Source organism: Triticum urartu, chromosome 2 (assembly GCF_003073215.2).
Source record: "Triticum urartu cultivar G1812 chromosome 2, Tu2.1, whole genome shotgun sequence".
NCBI classification, from domain to species: Eukaryota; Viridiplantae; Streptophyta; class Magnoliopsida; order Poales; family Poaceae; genus Triticum; species Triticum urartu.
Window position 1 is genome coordinate 362,149,835 of NC_053023.1, and position 4,068 is coordinate 362,153,902.

The 4,068-nt window shown below is 41.2% G+C and overlaps 1 long non-coding RNA gene across 1 annotated transcript; it reads right to left on the bottom strand.

Moving 5' to 3' along the window:
- Nucleotides 1-673: 673 nt before the first annotated feature.
- Nucleotides 674-3,310, bottom strand: LOC125537312. The gene is made up of 4 exons (XR_007295780.1): nt 2,909-3,310; nt 2,654-2,713; nt 1,895-1,983; nt 674-1,029 (listed from the first exon to the last, which is right to left on the bottom strand). It is a non-coding gene; the product is annotated as an uncharacterized LOC125537312 (long non-coding RNA).
- Nucleotides 3,311-4,068: the final 758 nt, after the last annotated feature.

Below are 4,068 nucleotides of genomic sequence, written 5' to 3' on the forward strand. Positions count from 1 at the left end.
GTTGAACCGGATACTCCTTGCCAGCCTGTTTACGTTCTACCATAATGGCCACACTGACAGCCCGGGCATTGGCTGCCACATATAATAACAATGGCTCTTTATCAACCGGAGCAGCAAGGACAGGTGGCTCAACTAAATGTTTCTTCAAGTCCTCAAACGCCGCATTAGCAGCATCCCTCCAGACAAAAGTATCTATCTTTTTCATCATCTGATATAGGGGGATAGCTTTCTCTCCCAGCCGGCTGATAAACCGGCTCAACGCTGCAATACGACCCGCGAGACACCGAACATCATTAATACACCACTAGTAGAAACTACGATTTTACCTAGAGCCATATACCCTAGGTGAAATGCGAAAAACCTTAGGTAAAGACTTTACCTAGAGCTTGCCCTAGGTAAAGAACCTTAGGTAAAGTATAGTCGGTAAAGAGGTCTTTCCCTAGGGTGTGCCTGCCAAGCTCTAGGGAAACCATTTCTTTACCTAGGGCCCTATGCACTAGGGAAAGAATTCATCTCAGCGTTGTCCAGCGTGGAAAGGTGATTTACCTACAACAACATTTGGCTCTAGGGAAAGATGGTGGGGACATATCATATCCATATCTACCGTATACAAATATTCAATTCGAATTTAAATTCATATATGCCATAATTCCAATAATTAAATTCTGTGCCATAATTCAAAATTATAAATTGCTGCTAAAATTCAATGTACACATCAGATTCTTGTTCAATTACAGACTCATGGTCAATTTCAAGCCAGAATTCAAGAAGTAAACATAGCTAATGTTTCGTACAGCTAGCAGAACACCTAAGTCAGCATGTACATGTGTTGTTGGTTAGGACAATTATCTGCTACTCTAGTAAGGCAAAATATTTACACCTCTGATTAAGAGGGGTGTCAAGACCTTGAGTTGGTCAGGCCAAGTATCTACAATATCTACAACTCTGATTAAGACCTTGAGCGAGAGCCTCAATTACTTGTTTGTGCCCATCAACCAGCAGACCATGACCACCCGTAAGAATATGTTCCTGCAAAGAAAGAAGATAATTCAATGATAAGTGAAGAGTTCATTGATATACTTCGTTGCACTAACTCTGTCTCAAGCAAATAATATGATCAAGTTCATTGATATAGTTCATTGTGCTAATCAATAGACAAAGGTACAAAGATTGCTATTTTGGTGTTGGGCTCGACCAACTTTTCTTCTTCTCCACAACACATGGAATTAGCTAAACTTATAATGCCTTCCCCAAGAGGATTTAATGGGAAAAAACATATGCTGGTATGTGTTCTCTCCACTGATTACGAGCCGATCGACTAGTCGACAGACTAGTCTACGAGTCGCAACCCGAGTGCCGACTATGAAATACAAGAAGAGTTCTTTTACCTTATCACCTGATTTGGTAAACCTTGTAGAGATAACAAAGAAAATTAATTAGACAAAATAGATAGAAGTGGTGGTTGGCAGATGCATAGGAAAACGTACTATCCCTTGTATTGAAACTGATTTGCATAGTAAAATATTAAATGTATTGCTTGCAGGAAAAATTCTAATTTAAGCAAAATATTGTATGACCAGAGAAGCTATGCCATTCTGAATAGAAAACTAGGATAAGTGTATAGCTTAGTGTCCCAAATAGGATAGCTGTAACCTGCAGTTTATGATAGTTTTGCTATCTTCCTGAACAAATTCTGTTAGACAAAAATAATACACTTGGCTTGCTAGTAACATAGAACTAAATAATGTCCCTGCCATTGCGATTCAAAGATAATTCTAGCAATTGCCAATAAATTGAGGCTTTTTACCAACTTGATGGTAAGAAATCCCAGGACCTAGCCCACACGTGTTTCCGTGGGTCTTAGTGTAACCGGTTTGTCGAGAAATATACGTACCCATATTTTTCCACCACGACGTGCATATCATGTTATTGCTCTTCGTCCTGCTTCTATCTGTCTTGCCGTGATCCAAGCGGATTCAAGTGCTTCAAGAGCATAGCAACAGAATGATATTAAATCGACTGCTTGCAAGACTATGTTGTATTTATAAAGCAAAGTACGATTCTCTGTAAGAATTGCAAGATAATGTGGTATTTATAGAGCAAACAACAGTTCTATAAAAAAGAAATATGTAAGTTCCATGACACTTCTCAGTTCTTCAGGGCAGTTGTGACGACAAGATTGTTATCTCTGTGAACCAATCAACTATATAAGAAGGGGGTGGGCAAATATTGCATTATCGTTTGTTTTGCGATTTATCTATAACAAGATAGTATTTCTTGTGTACAAAACGAAGTAAATCAGCTGGAACCAGTTAGTAGCTAACGGAGCACATTAAATGTATAGGGAACACATGTCAGATAGCTAGTCAGTTTCCTAACTATATGTGCATACCGAGCTAGCTACTTCAGTTTAGCTATTTAAAATCATGTTAAGTCTACAACCGGGACGATCACATCTGTAAACAGTAATACAACTATATTGCACTAGCATTGGTTCGTCCGATAGAACTTTCAGAATCCCGTGACCTGTATTTTGTACGAAATCAAATGTGCTCCACATGATCACAAATTTAGCAGAGATGTTTTTGATAACAAATTGTTCCCCAAAACATAACCTTGGATACTAATTACCATCTTAGACATTTCTTTTCACCTGAAAATGGATATCAATAGCTGGAGCAGAGCCTGATGTCTTGCAAAGACCGTCTTGTACCTATCAATTATCAACCTCGTACTAAATCAGATGTTCAGAAACAAAAAAAGTGTTAGCCTCAAATCATATTGTTACTCATCAACTAGTCTTCCTACACATCTCATTAAACTATACCCTATAGCACAAAGATTTCAACATCGGTTCATCCAAAATAGTCTTATAAACTATTAAACAAATCTATAGGGAGAGGGATACCTTCACACGCTACCATGCTCGCAGTTGTGTGCCGTTTGGCTGCCAATCGAAGAGGAAGCAGGGGAACTTCTGGGCAGCTGGCCGTCGGAGCAAAAGAACAGGGACACGCACCTGGGTACCCGTCAAAGTGCAAGGACAGGAAGCAGAGGGACGCCCGCCTGGGAACCGGTCAGAGAGCAAGATCTAGATCGGCTTCAGATGAGAAGACGAGTTTGGTCTTGGACAGGGTAAGACGACGGAAGGTCCAGTGTCCGTCAACAGGGGGGAGAGGAGGCGGGGCGTGTTGGGCCGCAGATCTGGGAAGGGAGGAGGGAGAGGGTTGGGCGGCGACGCGGCGCTCATCTTCAGGAGAGAGGGAGAAGAAGACCAAATGCGAACAGCCATCTCTTTCTGCCCTTCTCACTGCGTAGTGGGCCCACACCGAAATATGGCGTAGGCCGCCAAAAAATAGAGCGCGCTGATGAAAAAAAATGCGCGGGAGGCCATCCTCGCGGCAACAGTGGGGCCGTATAGGTGCTTTTATTTTGTCCAGTGTTGTCAACGTGGCTGTCTTTACCTAGAGGAAGAAAAAAACTATAGGTAAACTTTATTTTCCTTTTATTTTCACATGGAACTTCATCTTCCCCTAGAGTATACTGTTTATAGATTTTCTTTCCCTTGAGGAGGCAAATGAGCTCTAGGTAAAGACCTTGACCCTAGGTAAAATCGTAGTTTCTAGTAATGCACGCTGGTTTAGCCAGAGACGTAATAGCTTTGATCTTTTCATCTTATAAACCCGGAGATTATCAAAAGTTTCCTTCAAGTCATCTATCAACGTCTCCTCCTTTCTAGACTTCATCATGATATCATCCACATAAGCATGAACATTGCGCCCAATCTGATTATGAAGACAATTCTGCACACAGCGCTGATAAGTCGCCTGGGCACTCTTAAGCCCAAAAGGCATAGACACATAGCAGAAGGCTCCAAAAGGAGTTATAAAAGCTGTCTTCTCCTAGTCCTTAACTGTCATTTTGATCTGATAATAACCTGAATAAGCATCCAAAAAGCTCAAACGCTCACAACCTCCCGTAGCATCAATGATTTGATCAATAGGAGGGAGAGCAAATGGGTCAGCTGGGCAAGCCTTGTTCAAATCTGTGTAGTCCACACACATACTC